At 49.6% G+C, this 27387-nt stretch overlaps 1 protein-coding gene across 2 annotated transcripts in view; it reads left to right on the top strand.

Moving 5' to 3' along the window:
* Positions 1–27387, top strand: part of CFAP77 (cilia and flagella associated protein 77) — a 132092-nt gene that overhangs the window by 78301 nt on the left and 26404 nt on the right. The gene's annotated exons all lie outside the window — the stretch shown is intronic.

Raw genomic sequence — 27387 nt, 5'->3', positions numbered from 1 at the left:
TTTTTTCTTTTTCTATTTTATTTATTTATTTGTTTATTTATTTGAGACAGAGTCTCACTCTGGGTAGAGTGCTGTGGCATCATAGCTCACAGCAACCTCAAACTCTTGGGCTCAAGAAATCTTCCTGCCTCCCGTGTAGCTAGGACTATAGACATGTGCCACAACACCTGGCTAGTTTTATTTTATTTTATTTATTTATTTATTTATTAGTAGAGATGGGGTCTTGCTCTTGCTCAGGTGGTCTTGAACTCCTGAACTTAAGCAGTCCCCTGCCTCGGCCTCCCGGAGTGCTAGGATTACAGGTGTGAGCCACCACACCCAGCCTTTTCTAATTTTTTTTTTTATTGTGGTAAAATTTACATAAGATTTACCATTTCCACCATTTTAAGTGTTCAGTTCAGGGGGCAGATCACATTCACGTTGTTGTGCAACCATCACCACCATCCGGGCACAGGACTTCTTCATTTTCCCAAGCTGAACCTCTGTCCCCATTAGGCACTAATCCCCCGGCCCCCAAATCCAACTCTGGAGTAACCACCATTCTACTTTGTCTCTGTGAATCTGACTGTTGCAGGCACCTCCTGTAGATGGGATTATGCAATAGTTGTGCTTTTGTGTCTGGTTTATTTCATCTCCCAGAAGGTCCTCAAGGCTTGTCTATGTTTCCGAATGTCTCAGAATTCATTCCTTTGTAAGGCTGAGTAACATTCCCTGGCACGGAGACACCAGATTTTCTTTCATCCACTGATGGACATTTGTGTTGTTTCCACCTTGTTAAAAATGCTGCTATGAACGTGGGTCTACAAATATCTGTTGGAATCCCTGCTTTCGGTTCTTTGGGGTTTACAAACAGAGGTGGAATGGCTGGATCTCAGGGTCAGTCTGTGTCTAGCTTTTGGTGGAGCCGCCACGCTCTTCCCTGCAGCACCTGCTGCCACACTTGCGTTTGCTTTTCCGTCCGCCTTTCCCGCGTCCTACCTCGTGCGACCCACTCATTCCTCCAAATTCAGCTCAGCAGCACCGCTCTGCAAGTCTTCCCACCTCACACGGCCTCACGTACTAGATCTGTCTTTCACCAGAAATGCAATTCTCTTCACCCGAACACTGGGGAGGTGACACTACAGGCACATTGGAAAGTCCCCTCTGGCTAATCCCTGCACAGTACACTTTCCCCCCTGTGAAGCCATCCTCAGGTAGGTCCCTCCAGGGTGTCTCTGGGACTTCCGCTGCAGCTCTGCCTGCATACGTGCTCTCCCTGCCTTGCTTTTGCAGAGTGCCTGGAGCATAGCAGAACAGGGCTCTGTGCCACACACTAGGTCATTAGATTAGTCTATGCTGATGACCAGGTGTCTCAAAGATAGCATGGTGTCAGGCAGGAGCCTTGGGCCAGAAATCAGCACAGGTGCTAGCCCCAGCTTTGTCCCCAGCTCTCCACATCACATCCCCCCAAGGCTTCCACTTCCTTGTCTATAAACAAAGGTTACACTAGTAACACAGACCAATCCCAGCATTCTGTGATCCTCAGAATGTGTTCTGTGTCCCTGCCTGTCTGCAAACCATCACACCAATTTATTTTCATTGTCATTAAAGCCCTGGGCAGGATTACTACCCAACTGAAACAAGGACAGATTAATTGACCTCCCTAAATTCACATAACTTCTTCATGGCAGGGCTTGGCCTGGATTCTCAACCTAGTATGCTTATATTGTGAAACAAAAAATATTAGTCTGGGATTGTGGATCCTAGCACTCTGGGGGGCTGAGGCCAGTGGATCACTTGAGCTCAGGAATTCGAGACCAGCCTAAGCGAGAATGAGACCCCTGTCTCTACTAAAAATGGAAAAAACTAGCCAGGCATGGTGGTGCTACTCAGGAGGCTGATGCAGGAGGATCACTTGAATCCAAAAGTTTGAGGTCACTATAAGCTATGACACCACAGCACTCTACCCAAGGTAACAGAGTGAGACTGTGTCTCAAAATAATAATAATAATAATAAATATAGAAAATATTATTATAGAATACATAAGACATTAGCGATCACCTGATTTGAAGCCCCTACTTAGAACAGGAGAAAATAGCAAGAAGTTTGTTCAGAGAGGTAAAGAGAGCTTCCCAGGGCTGCTGACTGCGCCAGGTCTGTAGTCAGGCTGGCAGACCCCTGTCCAGTGCTCTGTTCTCTGTGTCCTGGCCCTCGGGACTGTGAACACCCACAGTTTGGTCCCCGGGCTGAGGTTTTCCATTTATCGCTTGAGTCAGCTGGGCTTGGAAAAGGTATCCATTATCATCCGACTTCCAATATAGCATCTTAAATGGCTATAAAACTGAGTGGCCACAATTCCAGGGAAAAGACGTGATGAAGTGCCAGCTCTATCTTCTATGATGGTAAATGGGCTTTGCATATGCAAATTGAATGGATTTTAAAATGGTATTTAATGACAATTTTCGTAGCAGACATTAACATTAATTGCACAAAAATGAAAATGCTGCATTAGGTTGCTGTTAGCTGCAAATATCTCCGCCATAAAGCTTTGTCTTTATCAACAGCGGTCCTTTCTGATATGACAGGGCAGCGCAGCAAATTGCAGGCAAAAGGCCTTTTATGGAATAGAAATATCCCCCAAAGCAGGCCCAAATCAGCATCAATTTTGCTTTATTTCTTCATAAATGGAGGTTAAATGGCTGCTGGAAAAGCTTTTACTGAGATGCCCAACCTGCCTTCAAACCCTCCCACCTTCCAGCATAAATAAGGAGGAACAGTTAAAAATCCACCGCCCCTCTCCCTAATGGGGCTATTACTTTAAAGTTATGGGGCCAGGGCCCATTTTCTAATGATCGCCTTTTATAAGCTTCAATTGTATTTATTTCTTTACTTTAAAAGCATGCTAAAAAACCCAATCTGATGGAGGAGTTGTGGGGGCAATTTGGTCCAATAAATAAATAAATAAACTAGCTCTGTTTACTCACAGCTACAGATGTGTTAAAAAATGAAGTCTCACCTCAGACCAAACCCTGAATGCTCAATCCAAGCTGGAAGGTATCAACCCCTCAATCCAAGAGGGGTTGTAACTACCTGTGGGTTGAAATCCCCCCCACATCTGGTCCTCACTCTCTGGCGAGGGGTGTGCCCTCTTCTCCACACGCCCAGCCTTTCAATACCAGATGGGATTCAGACCCAAATCTGGGATTATTCAACTACTTCCTTTCCAGTTAGCCTATCTGGCTCCCAGTCTACACCAATTTGTTACGGATTGTAGCTACATCAGAAAGGAGCATTTCAATCCGTGAGCCTCTGCAGCTCAAAGGAAAGTGGAGACCTAAGCTTACCCGGAAAGCGGGGCCGTGCAGAGGTGTAGTCACCGCCTGGGACCATGGCCAAGCCAATCCACAGAGGTTTGTGGCCCATGCAGTCATGTAAAATAAAAGTAAAAAGGTTGAAGGAGTTGCCGTATTTTTTTTAAAAGTCAGGAGATTTCATATAAACAACCTGAGTTATTGTCACTATCACAGGTGACACCGGGATTTCCTACTTCTGAAAAATCACAAGCCTGGGCAACTACGTCTGCCGTTGGCCTAGCTCTAGGGCTGGAGCTGACAGGCAGTGTCCCTTAGGGACAGAATCTGTATCTCAGCTGCCCTTACCCTGGCTCCTCTCATCTTTGTCACAGGTCTAGGTGGGCCCTGAGTTTGAAACTGTGACATACACTGATGGTCTTGAGCCCTCAGCAACCCGTGGCCTCTGTCCTCTGGTAACAGCAGAGTTACTACCAGCAACAGCCATTGTGACTCGAGCTTAAACGTGGCAGGCACTCTGCACGTGTATTGCTGGTCCATATCTCTTCCTGTGAGGCCCACGTCATTCTGCACATCCCGTCAGGACCCTCCCTGAGGCAGCAGAGCCTGGGTTTCTACCTGGCCTGGCTAGCTCTCAAGACCATGTTGCTAGGATCAGGCAGCTGGAAAGAGCCCAGGCATCCTCTCACTGCCATTTCTCTGTCAACTCTCAGAATTCAAGTCAGGGAAGAATTTAAAATTCTCATTACCAGCATGTAAGAGCGTAACACAGATCTCAAAGCAAGCTGCAACCCCAGGTCCAGAAACAGATATGTCTGGAGGCCAGAAATGTAACTATTAAAGAAGCGCTTAATTATTGATGTATTTTAATAAGTGTTTGCAAATGTTCACATGCCCTCAGCACATCTTAATTGTTACCGCTCCTAATTGGTCCAACCTTGTCGATTATGCTGAGTCAGGGATGGTGAGGAGGGGAGGGGGGCGAGGCGGGCAGCAGCTGCTGCTCCTGGTGGACTCCAGGCTTCCCAGGCACTGCTACCACCCTGCTTGGAGCCTTGCGCCATACTCAATGCGGACACTAGCGGAAGTCTCCATCCCTCAGTCAATGAGCAAACAGCCCCCCTATACATCAGTGTCTGACAGGGGTCAGATGGAAGGTGGGTGGACCCCACCTTGAACTAATAATGGCACTGATGTTATTGTTACTATCATAGGCCAGACGTTGCACCAGGCACTGCAGGTGCATCCTCATTGAACAGCTCAGTGTGTACAAGGTTGATGCTCTTATACTTCATGTCACAGAAGAGGAGATGAGGGTCCAAGAGGCAAGTCATTTGCCCATGGCTGCTCTGTATTGGGGGGAGGATTAGTTTGGCCTCCAAACACTTATGACAGTGACCACAGTGATCTGCCTCCCTAATCGGTGTGGGGCGGAGATGACACGGATGGAGATGCTACTCCTGTTTCTTCTGCACTTGAGGGGGATGCTGAGACAGGATGGTGTGCAAGGCTGTCCTGGACTTTTCTGGAAGCTTTCAAACTTAATCTGAATATGTCAAAAGAGCATACTGAACTTCCCTTCTGCTGTGTCACCTCTGTCACCCTCACCTTCAGTATACCCACTTCCTGATAAACTCAAACTCCTCGACAGGGCATCTAGAACCTTCACTACCGTGAGTGTTCCAGTAACCACAGGGCAGGCCACCGTGTCTGTGCCCAAGAGGCTGTCAGTAAATATTTGCTGAGTGAATTCATGAACAAATGGCACGTTGGGATCCAAATATAAAACCAGTAGAGACATGAAACTTCAGTAGAATCCTTAGCTCACCTGCCAATTAGTCTGGTCTAGCCCCCTAGTCCTGGTGCTGAGAGCTCAGACCGCAGCAAAGTAAGAAACTAAGTCGGAAATGCTGCCGCCCACCCCTGTTTGCAGCTGCTGCTGGCGGTGCTATCGGATGCATCATCAGCCTGACGTTGACAAATGTGAAGGATAGAGGAAATTTTACAGGCTGTTAAAAAAATGTTTGCTGCCTGACAGGTTTTTTTGAACCTCTCTGCTGAGCTGATTTATTTTACAAATTTACAATGGGCCCATCAATCACTCTGGGTTATTTTGCTTCTATGGCCCCAAACCCAAGCCATCCACCCAAAGTCCTATGCCATAATAATAAACCCCTTCCCGGGCAGCTGTCCCCGGACTGCGAGGCAAGAAGTGCGAGACCAAGTTGGGGTTCACGGCGTTCAGAAACCCGGCCGAGCGAAACCCGGGCTGGCCGCAAGGGGGCGCGTGTGGACCTTGCAGAGTCCGGCCTCGAGCCCGCCCGGAGCGCATGCGCTGCCCGACCGGGCCGAGCCGTCCGGCCCTGCACGGTCGCTCAGCAGCACCCTCGGCAACTGTAGTCCACACACCTCCGGCTTCTGCCAGTCGTCACCGGACACCCAGGTCCCAGGGCGCAGCTTTGCCCACCACCTTATCCTCAGAGTCTGACGCAATGCCTGGCACGTGGTGGGCGCTCGGGTATTTGCTGGAGGGAAATGTGGCCTGGCACCCTTTTAAGACTTTGAGACTTTCATCACTAAGGTCTGAGCACAAATTAAAAAACAAACAACAGACTTTGAGACAGAATTGAGTGGAAAGAGACTTTGGCAAGTGATAATGTTGCCAAAAAAATTTTTTTTTAAACTTTTTTAAAAAGAGCAAGTAAAGAGACGGTCCCCAGACTCTGCTGCGCTCCGGGCTGATGTGCCGATCTGCAGTGCAGTGCTGTGCCTCTAAAGAATGTGTCCCGCTGCATGAGTACAGACAGCCAGTTCAGAGCAAGAACGCTGACTTCCCCGCCCTTTTTTCCTTCTCAGCTCTTACTTGCAGCATCAAGTTAAAAAATACCAGACATCATGTTTTAAAGGGAGGTTCATAAACAGGACGGAAGTGCCCAGACCGGAGCAATAGGAGGGTGGGTGGGACGGGAGAGGGAGACCAAGACTGGGCACCGAGAACATGGTAAGGATGAGAAAAGAGGCAGAGGAGACACCGCAGACCCTGGACAGGCTTTGACCCATCTGGTGGGGCCAGTCCTTGTGGCTGACATTGCTGAATCCTTAGTAAGTGACTGCCGGGCACAACCTTGAGTACCCCATATCCATGATCTCGTCAAATGCAACTCTACCTGGTCGCAATTGTCATCCCATTATTTATATATATATATAATTTTTTTTTTAAGAGACAGAGTCTCACTTTGTCACCCTGGGTAGAGTACCATGGCGTCACAGCTCACAGCAACCTCCAGCTCTTGGACTTAGGCGATTCTCTTGCCTGAGCCTCCGAGTAGCTGGGACTACAGGCGCCCGCCACAACACCCAGCTATTTTTTTGGTGCAGTTTGGCTGGGGCTGGGTTCAAACCCACCACCGTTGGTAAGTGGGGCCAGCGCCCTACTCACTGAGCCACAGGCGCCGCCCAGTCATCCCATTTTATAGAGGGGGAGACAGGCTCAGAGAATCACTTGCACAAGGCTATGGGTGGCAGTGCCAGGATTTGAGCCACATTTCCTTCCAGAGTCGTCTGTCCATACCCAGAGGCTGTGGAGGCAGAGCAAGGCCCTGGGTGAGGGAGTCATTTCTCCTCCCAAGCTCCGTGGTGGTGGAAGCTGCAAACAACAGCTACATCCTTCAACTGCCAGCGGGATGAGCATTTCTGGGGCTGGAATGCACACTGTGGTCCCATTACCTCCTTTTCCCCATGAGGACACTGAGGCAGAGAGAGGTTCTGCCCCTCAGCAAGAGGTCACAGGTGATTAGCAGAAGTGTGTGGGGGAGGTCAGTCTAGGCAGTCTCCTCGAGGACCTTCACGCGGCAGCCAGGACAGAATCATGGAGGTGGAGGTGTTGGCCGGCATCACTGCCCAGCCTGGGCTGCCTCTGCTGGGGCCTTGGGACTCCCCAGCTGGGTGTGATGTGAGTCCCCTCCTCCTCGGGGCCACTTGCTTCCATGGACCTACATAAGAGGGGCCTGGGCAGGGAGATGTCGCTGGCAGGGCAGTGGTCTGGGGCCCCTTCCTGCCCAGCTGCTCCTGCTGGCTCTCCCACCTCCTCAGACGCCTGCTGGCTCCTTCCTCCTCCATGGCGGCTTTGTCACCAGAGCCAGGACAGAGGCATTTTTCACACTTGGCCTTGTTTTTCTCTCGGCTCTCCTGTGGCCCAGACAGAGATTTATTCCCGGCCCGGCACTCCTGGCATCCCGAGCCGGGAGTGTTCAGGGAGGCGCTGATGGGCCATAATAGATGGGCCACCACTCCCCTGGGGCCTGTCCAGGCCCAAGCCCCATCCATCAGGAGCAGCCTGGTGCCACGGTCAGCACTAACGAGGCTGGCCCGGCTGCTCCCCCTCAGGGCCTCCCGAGTCACATCGCACATGCTCCAGCTCCGCTTTTGATTTTTCCTGAGCTGGGCCTGGCCTGTGTAGGTGGGGAGGGGCAGAGCACGAGCCCCACTGGATGAGAGCATCAGAGTCAGCTCAAGACCTGGCCCAGGAGCCTCTGCTGCCTCTTGCTCCCAACACCGTCAGAGGGGTTGCTGGGGTTAGTTCAGCTCCTTTGGTGACACCGGACATGGAGGAGAGCATTGCCCTGAGCCAGCCAGCACCTCCCTGCACTGTGTGAAGAAGCAGGCTTCACATTAGCCTGCGCCTATGTGAAGTATTCACAGGGCCTGGCAGTGCAGGGTCCAGCCCGCAGAGGTATTCATAGAATGAGTATGTCCTGAAGAGGACCGTGGGCTCAGCCAAGGAGGCAGGGCCAGGATCATTCTCTTCCGAGCCCAGATGGAGGCAGCTGTTCGCACTGGAAACCCTTAGTCCCGTATTACTTTTGATTATTAATAATAACAGCTTCTATTTCTTCAGCACCTGTGGGGCCAGGCACCATGTGGGTGCTCCATATGCGTCATTTCATGGGATCGCCAGAAAGACCCCGAAGGTAGCAACTCTCTTATCCCCATTTCAGAGATGGGAAAACCAAGGCCCAGAGACGCTTGTCCACAGTCACATGGCTGGAAAGTGGTTGTGTTGGGACCTGATCTCACCCACACCCATTACCTTTGGCCTGGGCCATGTGTTCACTTAGTCCCTCCCTGCACCCCCTCCCCCATGCTGGGCATTACGTTTGGGATGCAGAGAAGGACTACAACACAGCACAGTCTGACAGGCACAAACAGATACACTAGCAACGCAGCTCGGCAGTGCAGGGACCACGACAGGGAACCAGCCCTGGCTCTGACCACCCGTCCTCGCTACACCTCCTGAGCCCCTTCCCTCACCATGTTCCTCCGGCTTCTGGCCTCCCAGTTTCCCCTCTGCCAGAGATACTTCCCCCCTCCCACTTTGCCTGGCAGAGATGCTCCTGTGCCCCTTGCCTAGACAGGTCACCTATGTGGCCACTGCCCGCTGACCTGCCCACCTCCCCCACCAGATTCAGTGCGGCAGGACCTGGGTGTGCTCAGGGCTATATCCTCAGTGCCCAGCATGTGTCTGGGACCTAGTAGGTGCGCAATATGTGTTTGTATCAAGAAGGAGCAGACGGCTCATTTGCAAGCCGTCCTGGGTACTGCCAACAGGCAACGTTTTTTGCTGAAGAACACACGAGATGGCCAATTTGTTCTTGGGCACAACCCTTGTAAGGGACTGAGCTTCGGCCACAGGGGCTATTGATAATGATTGTTTATGAGTTTCCTGGGGTTTCTGTAAAAAATGACTATAAACTTGATGGCTTAAAACAGCAGAAATTTATTCTCTCCTACTTCTGGAGGCCAGAAGTCTGAAATCAAGGTACAGGCAGGGCCGTGCTCCCTCTGGAGATGCTGGGGGGACCTTCCCTGCCTCTTCCAACTTCTGGGGGCTCCAGGCATTCTGTAACTGTGGCACATCACCCCCACCTCTCCCTCAATTTTCGATTTCTTTTTTTTTTTTTTTGTAGAGACAGAGTCTCACTTTATGGCCCTTGGTAGAGTGCCATGGCCTCACACAGCTCACAGCAACCTCCAACTCCTGGGCTTAGGCGATTCTCTTGCCTCAGCCTCCCGAGTAGCTGGGACTACAGGCGCCCGCCACAATGTCCGGCTATTTTTTGGTTGCAGTTTGGTCTGGGCTGGGTTTGAACCCGCCACCCTCAGTATATGGGGCCGGCGCCTTACCGACTGAGCCACAGGCACCGCCTCCTCTCCCTCAATTTTCACACGGCTTCTCCTCTGGGTCCGTCTCCGCTCTCTTATAAAGACACTGTCATTGGATTTCTGGCTCACCCAAATATTCCAGGATGATCTCATCTCAAGATCTTCAGCTTTATTATGTGCAAAAGCCCCTTTTCCAAATAAGGTCATGTTCACAGGTATGGACATGGGCATCTTTGGGGGAGGCACCATTCAACCCACTGTAATCATCAAAACATTTAAACAGAAACCAAGTTGGGAAGTCCTTCATCTTAGATGTCATTGGGCTTTAAGAAAACTATCTTCAGAATTGTTGCTCGGCGTGGTGGTGGGGGCCCATTGTCCCAGCTACCCGGGAGGCTGAGGCAAGAGGATCACTTGAACCCAAGAGTTTGAGGCTGCTGTGAGCTGTGACGCCATGGCACTTTACCGAGGGTGACATAGTGAGACTCTGTCTCAAAAAAAAAAAAAAAATTGTTATTTGACGATGGCTGTCCTGGGAGTCTTGTTACATGTTGCATCCTTATGCTTTGTGGAATGTATGAAAGTGGTTTTAGTCAAAAGTCTTAATCAGCCAGCAGAGGAAGGTATGAACGCTTTTCTGAGGAGCATTTTTACCAGTCCTTCCCATGGTGTTTATCAGAAAACTGTCCAAACAGATAGAAAAGTTCAGAAGCTGCATCACAAACTCCCAAGCTCTTGAATTTAACAAATGTTAACTGTCGAGCAATTTTCACTTTAGATCCTTTCCTTTATTATTAAAGAAACAAAATATGACAAATGCAGCCTGCAGCTCCTGCATGCCCGTGCCTGGCCTCACACCACTCCTTCCAGGACCGTTCTGGGTTTCCATCGCCTTTCACATTTTTGCTGTATCATTAGATTTCCACGATTAGCACATATTTCTTAACGTGGATCCATACCCTGTAAGTCACTCTGCACCTTTGCAGTGTCACCTACTCCCATCCTGGCTGGTGTCCCCATCTCTTGATGTCCGAGATGTTTCTCACTTGCCCCCACAAGGCTCAGGAAGAACCACTGCACACCTGATGCCCTGCGTGAGGTTCCCCCGGGCTGAGGGGTGGAAGTGGAGCTGCCGGCTGGGCGGGGCCTCTCCAGCCTGTGCTGGGCCGCACTCCCTTGCTCCTTCAGGCTTGGCCCATCTGCATTCCCATCTTCCCCGTCTCCCACCTTGCTGGTGTCATGGGCCACAGGTAACAGTGAGGAGATGCTCCCCTCTCTGCCCTCCTGAGCAGGCCAACAATGGACATCTATGATCACCTCAGGGAAGGGGAAACTGAGGCAGGCCTCGAGGAGAGGCACCTCCCCTGAGCTGGCCACACTTGGCGGGAATCTAGTCTCCTAACGGACAGTCCATAGTTCTCTAACACTTCACCACTTCCCCATCAGGGAGGCCGGTCAGCTGGGCGCCTTCTCCCCATATGCCAGACCCCCTCCCTGCACGGTGGGTTGCTGAGCCGTCCAGAGGGTCTTTCATCCCCAGCCTTTTCCATCTCAGCTTCACTGAGCTGCTGCTGGCGCCTGTGCCGGAACTGCCAATTGAATTCACCCTTGTGAAAATTGTTAACAAATTGCAAATGACCTCTTAGACAGATTTAGAAGTCAGGAGTGTGCTAACCAGCCTCACCCCTCAGCTATTAGCTTTATTTTAGATCCACAAACAATTAAAAAGTAACCACAAGCCCAGAGTTCCTTTCTTTAATTAGCTCCGAGTCCAGCGATCGAGAGAAGCTGTGGTTGGGTTACCACCCCTTCCTCTACCCTGTTCTAGAGGACACAGGCCCTTGGGCAAAGGCAACAATTAAGAAAAAGGCAGTGAGAGGGTGAGAGTGGACAGAGGGGTGCAGAAGCCCTCAGAGCCTGCCCTGCCGTCAGCTGGGGGTGTGGAGGTGCTGGGCTGGCGGCCAGCCCATGGGGCCAGCTCATCCATCGAGGGTCCTCTGCCCGGGAAAAGCTCAGAGTTGCACCTCTTGAAGGTGCCAGGAACACCTGGTGGGGGAAACACACCCTTGATGAAATGCAGATTCCTCTGCTCCACCGCAGGCCTGGTGAGCAGGCATCTGTACTTCTAATAAGCTCTGTGGGTGATTCTTACCCGCCTGAAGGATTGCACTCTACAGAGGGCAATAAGGTGAGACTGTCTCAAAAAAAAAAAAAGAAAGAAAAAAGAAAGAAAGGAAAAAGGAAAAAAAAAAAGAAGGCTTGGGTCCTGAGGAAAAAGGAGGGCACCCCCAGCCCTGAAGGACAAGGTGCTGTCCACGACCACAGGACGGTGTTTGGAAACCTGACCCAGTGCTGAGGGGTCTGACCCAGGATGGGGAGGAGAAGGTGGGTCTCCTAAGATGGTTCCTGGGCTGGGTGTTGATTCAGGATCTCAGAGAGGAGCCCGGCCCCCCAGCCCACCAGCCTGCTCCCTTCCCCAAAACCAGCCTGTCCTAAGCTCCAAGGTGAGTTCAGAATTTCACACCCAGCCTGGAGGCCACTGTCCACTCCTCCATCCCCTCATGGCTGTGAGGGCAGCGGCACCTCCCCTGCTCCCCGGGGGCCATAGACTACTGGCATATTACCGATGGATTTTAATTTCAATTTAACAAAATAGCTGTCTCCACTGGAAGAGGCATCAAGAGCCACATAAGGACCCGTCTTGAGCGGAATAGCGTCGAACAGACCTCCGTGCTGTCATTGATTTTCCAGGAAGAAAAAAATTGCCTCTGGCTACTAAACCGAATTAGTAGTCACTGATGACCAATTATTTTAGCCCGCTGTGAACGGAGAGCCGTACTAAAATCCGGTTTGTCAGACCCAAGTCTCCCTTCTGAAACACCTTTCAACAAATGTGTACCTAAAGTCCCTCAGAAGGTTCCTCCAGCTTCCTCTCCTCTGCCAAGTTCTCCAGCTCCACAAAGTTTTAATGAGCAGGGAAGATGAAGATGGGCTGCCATGAAAGGCCCCTGTAATCCACAGAGCACTCCTGGCAGAGAGGAGCCGCGCCGGCAAATCAGAGCTGTCAGCCCTCATCCCCTGCACGCACAAAGTGTCAGCCTAATGTTTGCAAATGATAATTTCCATTTCCCTTGCACGTCTCCGGTCCTCTGCACCGGAGATCAACCCCTGGTCTGGGGTATCAATCGCAAAGCAGCGAGGATGGATTTGATTGAACTAATTTGAAGTTCCTGGGAGGCCTACCCCAAGTAGGAGCTGATTGCATTTCATTTTATTCCCCATTTTCCGCTTTATTAGACTTAGTTTTGACACGGTTTTGTTGTTAGTGGGAGCGTCGGGGAGGTGAGGAACTTTTCTGAGAGGTTTCTGCCAGGTTATCAGCAAATAATTTGTCGAATCTCTTAGCAGTGGCCCCACCACTGTGGACGCTGCTCAGGCTGCTGCTGCTCAGCCAGACCAAGGCCCGGCTTGACAGACAGCAGAGATGCAACTGGGAAGTCCCTGAAAGCCTCTGTGTGAGGGCCTGAGGCCCCCCAACCCAGCCCAGATAGGGCTTTGTTGGGGGTCAGGACAAATCAGGCTGCTTCGTGCAGAGGAAACACTGTCAGGGAGGTCCAGGGCGGCAAATTGCAGAAAAGCACAGCTGAACTCAACATCTGGGCGCAGAGCAGGACTGCCAGGGCCGTGACTCCACCTGGACGAAGATGATTGGCTCATTCAGACCTGCTTCCGAGTCGCTTAGTGGACTGTGTTAGTGCCTGGGGAACCTGGATTTGGATCCGGGCTCTGCTGCCGGACTACCCTGTGTTTGTCAGCAGACTGTGGACTAGTTGCCTGATTTCTTTGACCCTCAGTTTCCCCTTCTGAAAACTGGGGATGTTCACCCCCACTTTCAGAGTTGTGAGGAACCAACAAACTTACAAGTGGAGGGCTCAACAGCCATCAAGTTGGGAGGTGTTTTTGAATTGCTGTTATTCTTGGAAGTCCATCAGGCCGGTCCAGAGCTGGAAATCTTGCCCTGCTCGCGCCATTCCTACTGTCTGGAGCTCCCCAGCCCCACTTCCCTGACCCACCACCTTCTGTTCATTCTGGAGCCCCAACGAGAGGCTCTGAGCTGACTTCCCTCCGCCTGTGCCCTTGTCTGCTCTGGGCTGTCTGCACCAGCACTTGGGCCTGCGCACTGCAGGGGGGATGCAGGGCAGATAGCCCCATAGGCTTCCCAATGACTAGCTTTGTGGTCTTGAGTAAGACAGTGAACTTCTCTGGGCCTCAGATTTCTCATCTCTCAAGTTGTTGTGCAAAGGATTGAGGAAGCAGGAGCCATGATGGTGACTGTTATTTCTTTTCTTTTTTTTAAGACAGAGTCTCACTCTGTCACCCTTGGCAGAGTGCCGTGCTTCACAGCTCATAGCAACCTCCAACTCTTGGGCTTAAGCGATTTTCTTGCCTCAGCCTCCCAAGTAGGTGGGACTATAGGCGCCTGCCACAATGCCCAGCTATTTTTGTTGCAGTTGCCACTGCTGTTTTAGCTGGCCGGGGCCAGGTTTGAACCCACCACCCTCCGTACATGGGGCCAGCGCCCTACCCCCTGAGCCACAGGTGCCACCAGTGATTGTTATTTCTACCACGTGCTCTGTGACTTCAGAGTGTAGAGCGTTGTCCCCACAACTCATTGAGAGCCTGACTGACTCCTGGGTGGGCCAGATTCAGGGGAATACATAGAATTGAGATTTCATTGGCTCGGCGCCTATAGCTCAGGGAGTAGGGCGCCAGCCACATACACTGAGGCTGGCCAGCTAGACAACAATAACAACTGCAACCCCCCCCCCCAAAAAAAAGCCAGGCGTCATAGTGGGCACCTGTAGTCCCAGCTATTTGGGAGGGAAGAGAATCACTTAAGCCCAAGAGTTTGAGGTTGCTGTGAGCTGTGATGCGAGGGCAACATAGTGAGACTCTGTCTCAAAAAAAAGAATTGAGAGCTCATTCACAAGGTGCTTCCCCTCTGCTAGCCCTTCCCTCCTGCTGGGATGTCCTTGGACCTCAAATTCTGTACCCTTCCTCTTGCCCCAGCCTAATTCACTCTGCCACAGAGCAACAATTCTAAAGTGTGGCTATCACCAGCTCCCGCCCCTCTTCCCTCACTCAGAAACCATCCAGGGCTCCCTAGTACCTCCACGGAGCCCTTCCTCTGCTATAACTCCTGCTGTGGCCGTTTTCCTTCCTCTGTTATAACTCCTGCTGTGGCCGTTTTCTCTTCAGTCTGGTCTTTTTAGTTTTTCTTCCTTTCTTTCTTCTTTCTTTCTTTTTTTTTTTTTTTTTTTTTATTGAGACAGAGTCTCACTCTGGCACCCTAGGTAGAGTGCTGTGGTGTCACAGCTCACAGGAACATCAAACTCCTGGGCTCAAATTGTCCTGTTGCTTCAGCCTCCCAAGTAGCTGGGACTACCGGAACCCATCACAACACCCTGCTGTTTTTAGAGATGGGATCTCACTTTTGCTCAGGCTGATCTCCAACTCTTGAGCTCAGGCAATCCACCCACCTCAGCCTCCCAGAGTGCTAGGATTATAGGTGTGAGCCACTGCGCCTGGCTTTTTAGTTCTCCTTTTAAAATGACTTTATTGAGGTATAATTTACAGACAATAAAATGATGCACACCCAATTTGATGAGTTTTAACAAATTTATACACCTGTTTGGTCAGCTCCTACCTCTAAGAGGACCCCCAACCCTCACCAAGCCCCTCAACTCTGGTATGGCCTTGGCTCGGGAGCCCTCTGCCTCCCCCAAGTTCCAAGGAGCACCCTTCAACCTGGCGTCCCCACCCCCAGTGCTCTCATGGACACTCCTGATATCACACAGAAGCAGGATTTTCCCATGCCTGGACTGCTTTCAAACACGATCTATAGTTTCATGAGTGGGTCTGAGAGCCACAGGCTTCCCTGGCTCCTCAGTGTCAGGAACCCTAACACCCTGGGAGAACCCCGCTCTTTGTGCTCCAGGAGGGGCTGCTTCCATTGTGTCTCTGTCCTGGCCCCTCTGCTCTCCAGGGCTGCCCCTGGTGCCCTGGGCAAAGCAGTTGGAGGATAAGCTCTGACGTTCTGATTTAATGGCCGATCTAGGAATCAAGAGGTCATGTGGCTCGTCCTTAGTACCTGCTGCCTTTCTGTAGGATATCAGGGCCACCCCCACCCTGCCACTAGGCTCCCCAGTGAAAGGCTCATTTCTTCCAAAGACCCCTTCTGGGCATTGCCGTTGAGGTCAAGGGACCTCAGGAAAAGGGTCTCCAATGGCTTCCAGAATCACTTGGCATAATCTGAAAAGTACACACTCTGTCCAGGCCTGGAGATTAGGAGAGAACAATTCAGCCCAATCCCTGCTCCATAGGGTTTGAGCCTGGCAGGAAAGGTGGGCCCTTAGCCGACATTGTCAATCATGTCAAATATTGCTCTGCACAGGGCAGCGCCTGTGGCTCAAAGGAGTAGGGCGCCGGCCCCATATGCTGGAGGTGGTGGGTTCTAACCCAGCCCCCACCAAAAACTGCAAAAAAAAAAAAAAGTATATATATATATTGCTATATATTGCTCTGCACAGCTCAGGATCTGGAAAGTGGGTGAGCTAAGGGGAGGAGGACCTGGGCAAGTGCTCAGTGCTCGGGGGGACCCACGGCATCTGAGAGGGGAGAGTGGGACTGAACTTGAAGCTTTTCAAATCCAGCCTGCCCTTCATTTAAGGGGCAATGGGAAGACACCAGTGGATGTTGAGAAAGACAAGGAAAGATTGGCATTTTCTTAAAAAGCTTCAGCTCACTATGGAAAATGGTATGGAGATTCCTCAAAAAACTAAAAATAGAACTACCATACGATGCAGCAGTCTCTGTACTGGACATTTATCCAAAGAGAAATAAATGTGCATATCAAAGGTTTACCAGCACTCCATCTTTATGGTGGTGCTACTCACATTGGAAAAGATGTAGGATCCACTTCAGTGCCCATCAGCAGAAGATTGGTAAAGAAAGTGTAGTTTATATACAGCGTGGAATACTATTCAGCCATAAAAAGAATGTAATTGTGTCATTGGCAGCGACACGGGCAGAACTGAAAGTCATTATGTTAAGTGAAACGACCCAAACCACGCGTTCTCCCTCCTACGAGCAAGCTAAAAATCTTCATCTCACGGAGACAGAGACAGATACCGGAGGCTGGTGTGAGGATGGGAGGGGAAATGAAGAGAGGGTTGCTAGTGGGAACAAACTTCCAGTTTGATAGAAGAAATAATTCTAAACTTCCTGCTGGATAGTGGACCAGGGCGACCAGGGTAAGCGATGATGTTCCTGTGTTGTATATCTCAGAGTAGCTGGAGAGAGGACTGGAAATGTTACCAACACACAGACATGATAAATACTCAAGGCAACCCACATACCCTGCCTGGATCGTAACACATTCCATGATTGTTAAAATACCCATGTGTACCCCATAAATGTGTAAGACGTGTATCAATGAAAGAAAGAAGCCCCACTCCTGTGGGGAGGGGAAGAGCAGGGCACCCGGGGATATGGGCCTGCTGCAGGGTGCAGTGACAAGGGACAGCAGGCCTGGGTTGGTGCCTATCTGTGCTGGCTTGCCGGGCCGTCCCCCTCAGCCTTACCTGCCCTCCCCTTTTCAGAAAGTGATTCAAATTCCATTGACTGGAGACGCTTTAGCTGGGGGAGGGGAGTCTACGCTTGTCTACTGGAGTGAACTGTGTGACCCTGAGCAAGCCCTTTGACCTCTCCGGGCCTGGGCTTGCCCACTCCCACCTTCTCCAGGCTCATTTAGGGAGGATAAATAATTAAGCTCTCCAGCATGAACCCCTCCAGCTCCTCAAAAGAAAGCTGCGGAAAGGATGGCTGGAATGGTTAGCACCGGGATCTCGGCCTGTGGCAAAAATCATTTATTTGGGGGGTGGGGAAAAAAGCGTTTTTATACTATAAAGAACTCCATTTTTTTCTTTCGTTCTTTTTTTAACTGATAAGGTAGCAGCAAAAAACAGTTGTCAAAGAAAATAGGGAAAATGGCTCCTGAAGCTGCACCCTAGAAAGGAGAAGGCTGGAAATGCCCAGAGCGTGACCAGACAGGCCCAGGCCCTGCCTGAGCACCCGCCCTGCAGATGCGGGAAGGAAAGCAAACAGCCCAGAGGGTTCTCATCTGATGTTCAGTGGGGATTTGTGCAAGGCAGTGGGTGAAGGTGGGGGATGTGTCCAGGTCTGGTGGCCTCAGTCAACTCACATGATCCCTGAGGCTTGGTGCTTTTTATCTTTCTTTCTTCATTGCTAAAGAGTCACATAAAATCACTAAGTAGACTGAAAGACAGGAGGCCCGAACCCACGCGCTGGGCGGTGCCTCCCCCAGCCCCACTGCTGATGTCCTGGATGAGCCCCTTCCAGACTCTTCTCCAGCCACTCACACGTGCGTCAAGGAGCATGTACCTGTGTGTGTTTCCTCCAACTTGACATGTGTCTTAGGGATCTCCCTGGGTCATCACACATATGCTTCATTCTTCTTGGCAGCTGTATACTATCTCATCATGAAGACACTTTCTCACATGTGAGCAGCTCAGTGAACAGCCAGGGGCCTTGGGGACCTGAACACATCAGCCCTTGACTGCAGGACCTGTTCAAACCTGCCGAGGGGCCGCTTCTTTCCTAGTCCCTTGGGTGAAATCGCAGGCACCCTGGGGGTTTTTTGGTCACTTCTAATTACAAAAGGCATCTCCATATACTAGTTAATATGTCCAGACTAATGTGTCACCAAAACTCCCAGCTTCATTGGGAGATAAGTGTCTTTCCTCCCTGGCTGCCTGCTCAGTGGGAAGGGGCAGCGTCCAGTGTCTGCTTGGGCTCCCCCCTCCTGGGCTCCAGGGCAGATGGAGGGCGTTACTACAGAGTCTCGCACTGTTCACACGTTGGCCCCTTGGATTTGGTACTATTTTATTAGTATTCTCTCATTTGCGCTTATAAGTGAATTGACCAATGATATGTATGTTGTCCTTGTCTTCATGATCATAAAATGATTTGGAAAGCTGCTTTAGAAAAAGTTCTGGGGAGTGGCACCTGTGGCTCAGTGAACAGGGCACTGGCCCCATACACCGAGGGTGGCAGGATAGAACCCGGCCCGGCCAAACTGCAACAAAAAAATAGCTGAGCATTCTGGTGGGCGCCTGTAGTCCCAGCTACTTGGGAGGCTGAGGCAAGAGAAGCACCTAAGGCCAAGGGCTGGAGGTTGCTGTGAGCTTTGACACTACGGCACTCTACTGAGGGCAACAAAATGAGACTCTGTCTTAAAAAAAAAGTTCTAGAAGTCTTTCTATAGCACAGTGGGAAGAGCTCAACTAAACAACCATGGCCCTCTTAAAGTTTTGCGTGTATATTTCAGTCAATTTTGATCTGTTACATTTTCCTGGAAAAATCACTCATTTTGTTTTGATTTTCACATTTATTGGTGCAAAGTTGCCCCTGAGATTCTCTTATACTAATTAAAAACAAACCTTGTGTGGGTGGCGCCTGTGGCTCAGCCGGTAAGGCGCCGGCCCCATATGCCGAGGGTGGCGGGTTCAAACCCAGCCCCGGCCAAACTGCAACAAAAAAATAGCCTGGCCTTGTGGCAGGCGCCTGTAGTCCCAGCTACTTGGGAGGCTGAGTCAAGAGAATCACCTAAGCCCAAGGATTTGGAGGTTGCTGTGAGCTGTGTGACGCCACGGCACTCTACCAAGGGCGATAAGGTGAGACTCTGTCTCTACAAAAAAAAAAAAAAACAAACCTTGTGCTCAGGGTTAGCTCCAGGTTTTGTGAGGTCTGGAGCCTATTCAAACTCAGGGGCCCGATGAGAAAAAAACTCAAAATCTTAATACAAATTTAGACACAAAACTGAACACTTATTGAGAATGAAAAAAGAAATCAGAACAAATTACAAATGTAAAATAAGCTTAGGAGGCTGAGGCAGGAGGATCTCTTGAACCCAGGAGTCTGACATTGCTATGAGCTGAGCTGACACCACAGCACTCTGGCCTGGGCAACAGGGTGAGACTCTTTCTCAAACAAATAAAAAATAATAATATAGGGTGGCTCCTGTGGCTCAGTGAGTAGGGTGCCGGTCCCATATACCGAGGGTGGCAGGTTCAAACCTGGCCCCGGCCAAATTGCAACAAAAAAAAAATAGCCGGGTATTGTGACGAGTGCCTGTAGTCCCAGCTACTCGGGAGGCTGAGGCAAAAGAATCCCCTAAGCCCAAGAGCTGGAGGTTGCTGTGAGCTGTGATGCCAGGGCACTCTACCGAGGGTGACAAGGTGAGACTCTTGTCTCTAAAAAAATATATATATATATAATAAATGTACACACACATAAACCACATAAATCCAGAAAAATAACATACTTTTAAAAAAAGGAATGGATACATCCCTTTTTTTTTGTTTTTTTTGAGACAGAGTCTCACTATGTTGCCTTGGGTAGAGTGCCTTGGCGTCCCAACTCTTGGGCTTAAGCAATTCTCTTGCCTTAGCCTCCCAAATAGCTGGGACTATAGACACCTACCTCCACTCCTGGCTATTTTTTGTTGCAGTTGTCATTGTTGTTCAGCTGGCCCTGGCGGGGTTGGAACCCACCAGCCTCTGTGTATGTGGCTGGCACCGTAACCACTGTGCTACAGACGCCGAGCTGATACATCCCATATTGATTTTTCCCCTACATTTTTTGGCTCCACGCTCTTTGATTACCTGTTCATATGACAGTAACTTTGTAATATTTTTCTGTAAAGCAGAAAGCTATTTCAGTCTTCCCTCTAGCATGCTTGATTGCATTTAAAAAATACTTTACTTTGGCATATACTTACTAGATCACAGAAAGTTGTAAAAGTCGTGCAAAGAGATCCAGCATACTCTTCACCCAGCTCCCCGCAAGGAGAAAACGTCATGTAACTGGATGCAAAATGGACATCAGAACTGTCACACACAGACGTCATTCAGACCCCACCAGTTTCACATGCTCTCATTTGTGTGTGTGTGTTGTGTTCTTAGATACTGTAATTTTATCACATGTATAGAGTTGTTTAACACAATCAAGATACAAAACTGTTGTGTTGTCCTGAAGATCTTCCTCACACTACCCACAGGGACCCTTCCCCACTATCCTGGACAACGTCCCGAATGTTATATATATGGAATCATCATAGTGTGGAACCCTCTGAGACTGGCCTTTTTCACTCAGCATAAAGGCCTAGAGATCCCTCCAAATTGTTGCACGTTTCAATAGTTCACTTCTTTTATCTTTTATTGCTGAGTAGAATTCCACAGCCTGGATATACCACCGTTTGTTTAAACATTCACTTTTTGAAGGATATTTTGGTTGTTCCAATTTGGGGGCTATTACAAATAAAGGTGCTATGAGCATTTGTGAACATGTTTTCATCTGTCAGGATAATTGCCCAGGAGTGCGGTTGGTGGGCTATGTGGCGAGTGGCCACGCCACTGGACGTTCTCATCAGCAGTGCACGAGCAGCTTGGTTTCTCTGCATTCTTCCCCAATTTGGCAGTGTCACTATTTATGATTTTAGCTATATTCATTGGCTCGTAATGATACCATAGTCTTAATTTGCATATCTCCAGCACCTAGAGACGTTGCTTGTTTTCTCGTAGGTTCACTGGCCACCAGTACATCCTCTTTGATAAAGCGTCTCTCATGTTCTTTCCTATTTTCTAATTGGATTTTTTTCTCTCTCTTTTTTCCTTTTTTTTTTTTTTTTGTAGAGACAGAGTCTCACTGTACCGCCCTCAGGTAGAGTGCCGTGGCGTCACACGGCTCACAGCAACCTCTAACTCTTGAGCTTACACGATTCTCTTGCCTCAGCCTCCCGAGCAGCTGGGACTACAGGCGCCCACCACAACGCCCGGCTATTTTATTGTTGCAGTTTGGCCGGGGCCAGGTTTGAACCCGCCACCCTCAATATATGGGGCCGGCGCCCTACTCACTGAGCCACAGGCACCGCCCTCTAATTGGATTTTTAACTATTCAGCTTTGAGAGTTCTTTATTCTAGATACAAATCCTTTGCCAGACATATGGTTTGCAGATATTTTCTTCCATTCTGTAGCTTCTCTTTTCATCCTCTCAACAATATCTGTTTTATTTTTAAAGAGTCCAATTTGTCGGGTGTTTTAATGGATTGTATTTTTGGCGTCAAGTGTAAAACACTCTTCACCCTGTCTTAGATCCCAAAGATTTTCTCCCTCCTTTTCTTCCAAAAGTTGTAAGTTTAATATTTTGCATTTAAATCTATGCTCCATTTGAGTTAATTCTTTTTTATTATTTTTATTATTTTTTTATTTTTTGAGTTAATTCTTATATAAGGTATGAAACTTAGGTGGAGGGTTTTTTGTTTTTTGTTTGTTTGATTTGTCTGAGACGTCCAATGTCCTGGCCCGTCTGTTGAAAAGACGGTCTTTCCTCCATTGAACTGCAACTTCCATCTTCACTTCCTTTAATTTATTATAATGCACATATAGCCTAATTATAATAACCAAATTATGACAATTCTGTCTCCTAAGGTTTTGCCCCATCTCTCTCATCTCCTTCTTTCCTCATCTGCCATCTTTCTCTCTCTCATTCTTTTTCAACAACAAATGGTTCCTGAGAGCGGTACCGTGCCAGCTCACGCCAGACAGAGCCAGTCCTTCCCGTGTGGCACTGGCAGTCCACGACCAAGTCCTACTGTAAACCAGTAATGAATAAGTGAACGAGAGCCCTGCATGAGAGGGCTGTCTCGGGGTGGGCTGGTTGGGGACAAGCCCTCTGAGGAGGTGACTTCACAGCTGAGATCTGGAGGCAAAGGAAAAGTGGAGGGTGTGCTGAGTGGGAGGGAGGCTGGAGCTGGCTGGACAGGCCCTGTGGCCTGGGCAACGCAGCTGGCCTTAGCCCCAGACCGGGGAGCCCACTGAAGGTGTTGTAAACAAGGGATAATAGGCTCTGATTTTTGTTTTGGGTCTTCCCCACGTCAGACCAGCCTCTCCACCTTTCCTCCGGTTAATGAGCCAAAGCAGAACAGGGGCAGCCAGCTGGTCTTTGTAGGGTGTGTCAGTCACTTCAAGCCAGGAGCCCCTTCCCACCTCTTTCCCTATAACGAGAATGGCTGGCCGGAGTAGGACACAGAGTGGGACACACAGCTGGCCAGCGAGGCTGCAGGAGACCTGGACACACGGGGGCTGCTGGGAAGAGGACTTCTCTCTTGTGAACAGCCTCTTGGGGTAGATATTTCCAGATTACAGATCTACTGTCATTAGAAAACACAGCTATAAATCAGGCTGCTCAGAAGCATGGGGTGTGCAATAATTAAGCAATAAAAGCCACTATGGGGGTAAAGGGGCTGGAAAACAAAGAGCCGCTGTTCGTAGATGCACTTTAGGCCGCTCGTGATGAGGCTTCTGAGCAGAGTGGCGGTTCTGAGCTGCTGAGCCTCCCGCTCAGACCCAGCTCTGCCCAGTGCCAGAGAGAGCCACAGTGGGGGAGGCTGTGCCGGACATCTAGGGGCCAGTCCCGCTCTGCATCTTTCTCTGGGGCCATGACCTCCAACATCCAGGGGTGCTGGGCATGAGGGTTGGGGGGGTGGGGCTGCAGCTCAGCTCCAGCCAACCACTGGCAGGTAGAAATGCAGACCCGTGTTGTCAAAACTTACAAAGTTTCAAGACCACTGAGAAAGTTCTTGTGTTTTGGAGTTTTTTGCAGTTTTCGGCTGGGGCTGGGTTTGAACCCACCACCTCCGGTATATGGGGCTGGGTTTGAACCCACCACCTCCGGTATACTCCTTTGAGCCACAGGCGCCACCCTAAAAGTTCTTCTTTTTTAAATGTGAAGTTTTCCAGATGGCCAATAAAACACAAAGCCAGCAGCTCACGGTCCGCAGTCTCAGGTCTTAAGCAGAGACCCTGGGAAGTGGCTTCTCTGCCTGGCAGCCACCTGTCCTCACTCCTCTCTCTGGGAAATACGGTCTCGGCTGAGGTCCCAGGTTCTAAACCTTTCCCACTGCACTTGCATCTTGGAAAATCTGGTAAAAGCTGTGGATCCTCCCTGGACACGATGTGTTCACACAGCTGCTCAGAAAGGATTGTCTGCAACTTCACGGGACTTCAGGTCGCTAATAGCCTGGAGGCAGATAAACCCCACAGCCTTTAGCCCAGGCCCCTCGTACAGCACCTCTGGACCCTGACCCATCACATCAGAGGTCCTCGCCGCTCTAAAGACCCTTTGTGGTGTGTCGTCACTGGGCCTCCTCTGGACGCTCACCTGGGCAGCAGTTCCTATAGGCATTTCCCAAAGCATAGGCCGAGGAACCCTTGTGTGATGAATTACCCCAAACACGCAGCAATTTAAAACAAGAGGAAATTACTGTCACAGTTGTAGAAGCCAGAGGTTGGAAATCATGGTGTCGGCACAGACATGCTTCCACCCAGGGCTCTAAGCAAGGATCCTTCCTCACCTCTCCTAGCTGCAGTGGCTCCAGGAGTTACCTGGTGGCTCACGTGGTACTTCCACCTGGCGGTCCTTGTCTGGAGGTCTGATTACTTCCCCATTCACTTGGGAGTTTTCCCAAACATCTCTGGTGGGTAATCCTGCATGTCCCCTCCCACTGCTGCTGCACAAGTTCTGCTTGCCACAGTCACTGCTGTTAAGGTTGCTCACTGGGATTAATTAATTAATTATTATTTATTTTATTTTTTTGCAGTTTTTGGCCAGGGCTGGGTTTGAACCCGCCACCTCCGGCATATGGGGCCAGTGCCCTACCCATTTGAGCCACAGGCACCGCCCCTCACTGGGATTAATTTTATGTTAGGTATATTTTTAACCAAAAGAGTAAAATGATAATATGATGATGATAAAAGGCTGGTTATTCGGTTTAGCGACGGCCATGTGCCCCGCCAGCTGTGAGGTTCCCCATCCACCTTCCACTTACTGGTTTTCATGGCCATCGATGAGTGTTAACCTAGGTCCATTATTTCATTAGGAGTCGCTAAGCAGCAATTTCCCCACTAATTCTATCAGCCCTTTGCATTTACGTGCTCTGGTTCTTCTGTAAAGAATTTTCCCTCGTTGCCTATTTGATTACACTGAAACGCAATTTGTCCAGGAAAGACAGGGGGAAGCTTCGTTGTTTGTTTTCACAGTAATGATTTTGTGGCCTAGCAACCTCCAAACTGATCAGAGAGCGTCTCTTTTTTCTCCCATCAGTATTACACACGTGTGCATATATGTGTACATGTACAGTCATCATATAGAGATGTGCATGAAGGGTTTCAACTCGGGGCCGCCATCCACTGCTCTTTCTAAAGCCCCAGATGTCCCATCATTGGCCCCTTCAGGCCCCTGTCTTCTCTTGCCACGTCCTCCCATAGTCTGTGCTGGCTCCTTTCTTCTGGCTCAGCGACGTCTGCTGTGAGCCCTGGTTCTTCTGTGTGAGGTGTGGCATTAGAGACCACAGTCTGGGCACTTGGGTGCTTACAGCCACTGCCCTGTAGTCACTTCTAGACCTTTGCAGTGGACAGAGCTAGAAATGTGTTTATTCTTTGAAAGAGAGAAACTCATGATTCCATAATGGTATTTACAGTTCAAATGAAAGATTACAAGGACTTTCTTTCTACTTCTTTGATTTTGTATTTGTAGTTTGTTTCTCTTATACTGGAAATCTCATTTCCTGATGTGATTATGTGATTACTAATTTGTTTTATCCTACAATGGAGACACGATAGTTTCAAAACGGCAATACCCATATTGTTATTAACAAGAAGGACACAGCTGCAGATGGCCTCCTGGCTCTTTTAGTCTGCAGGGTATACCACACTGTGAGGATATTCTGTCCAAATCTCTTCAAAAGTCACTTGACGGAATTCCCTGTGGTGAGGTTCATTTTACTCCTGCTGTTATTTTTCGGAGTAGGTGCTAACCTTTTCTCACTATTTAATTTTGTTACAATTACTTAAAAAAAACAAAACAAAACACCCTACCGTTTAAAATGGTTCCGAAATCAAAACTCTAATGTAAAGTCTATTCAAAGAGTTCTAGCTTTCCCACCTGTCACCCCCTCCCTGATCTTGCTCTCATCCTGTCCACCTCTATTCTCAGTTATTAAGTCTGGTTTGTCTTTCAATTTTCTTCCTTTTGAAATACATATATGAAATGTGTCATACGATAGCCATGCGTCATCTATGTAGCATGTATTGTATATGTCACACGCATCAAGTGGTCTGTGGAAGGAGTTCGGTGTGGAGATTGAAGAGCTCACACGGGTTATGTGTTAGAGGACTAAGGAGCGCTGATGGAGTCTCACTGAGCAAACCTCGGTCTGTACTTATTATCATAAAGCAGGAAGAAATGTTTGAAAATACTTACCAAAAAATTAGCAGTCAAAGGAGGGACATGGAAAACAGCAGACGATATGTCTCCAACTTATTTTTACAAAACCACAGACCTTAAGCAAGTCCTTGCCTCTGTTGTCAAGTGACCTTTGGAGTCTGGAGAATCTTTACCATAGCCCTTTGGCCTGGTACTGTCAAATGTCACGAGCTCATTCTCTCCTGGAGACCAGTTGTCTGGCTTCCTGCACGTACACAGCTCACAGACCATTCTGGTGACTCTCCAGGTCCCATTAGGCAGAAGACAAGTTTACGCTAAAGCTCAGGGTATGTAGAGAACAAGCTTAAGCAACATGTTAGGATGGGGCATCAGGGCACGGTCCCCCTACAGTTTACACCAGGATCAGTGGGGCATCCTGTTCGATTGGCCAGGACGCACCATAAATCACATACCTACCAGTGGGACATCCTATTCGGGGTGCACATTTAGCTTTCTCTGGTTGCTCCTAAGCTGTAAATGTGGGCAAAAATTAAGGGAGCTGGCAGTTATTACTAATCAAGTCCTGGCCATTTGGGGACGATTGTTATAGGGGCTGTTGTTTGGCTTTCCGGCTTGTTAGTTGAGTTGGAAGTTTGACTTCTGCAAATCTGATGTAGCAGGCTGGCCTCCCAGGCGGGTTTCTATACTAAACAGGTTGGTTTTCTGGCCCTCTTGCAGCAGATCATGGCCCAGAGCTCTGTTCTTATGTGTGGCCTGGCCATTGTCCATTTTTCGTGCATTTAGTCTCTCAACCTGTTCAGAGATTAGCCCCCCGCCCCGGGAGTCACTACGCTGGGCCCTCACAGCCCCCACCACACCCCACTTTCAAATGGAGTGATAACAATCTCCATCTTACAGTATTGCCAAGGGGTGGGGCACACAAAATGCTCAGGATAAATGCTCCTCGGTGGGAAATGTTCGTCAAAGAGAACCAGAGCCTGACGCTAATTAAGTGGTAAAGACAGCTTTGGTTCAGTACTGCTGCGGAGGGGGAGGGACTTCAGGATACAATCACGTGCGTTTCTGGAGACAACACAAGTGGGGATGGACAGAAAAGGAGCCGAGGTCAATGGCTGGACGGTTACTAAGTGGAGACTCGGAGCCGGGAGAGTCTTGCTTAATGGGCTTAGCAGGACTCTTGCTAAAGGTGGGCGGAGGTGAGCAGAGATCAAGGGTAGGGGATAAAGAACTTAATCAGCTGTCGGGGTGACCAGATACTAAGAGGGGACACACTGGGTGGATGCTTTGACTGGCTTCAGCAGCACAAGAATAGGGCCTGAGAGCAGGGCCAGAAACGGAACTCAGAGGAGCCTGTTAAAAGTCTCAGTCAAAACCAGGGAGTGTCCTTGTCACCATGTTGGGCCAGCTCACCTAGCCACACAGTCAACATTTGCTCATGGGAGGGACCTGTTTCTTTGAGGGCTTTTGAGGACGAGGAGAGCCTTTCCCAGGCTGGGGAGAGCCACTGGCTCTGCAGCCCCGACTTGGAGGTGGGAGCCCGTGGGAAGGGTGTGGCCGGCCTTCTGAGG

Source organism: Nycticebus coucang, chromosome 2, assembly GCF_027406575.1.
Source record: "Nycticebus coucang isolate mNycCou1 chromosome 2, mNycCou1.pri, whole genome shotgun sequence".
NCBI lineage: Eukaryota > Metazoa > Chordata > Mammalia > Primates > Lorisidae > Nycticebus > Nycticebus coucang.
The sequence above is the reverse complement of the archived record's forward strand: the minus strand, read 5'-3'. Positions and strand labels throughout refer to the sequence as shown.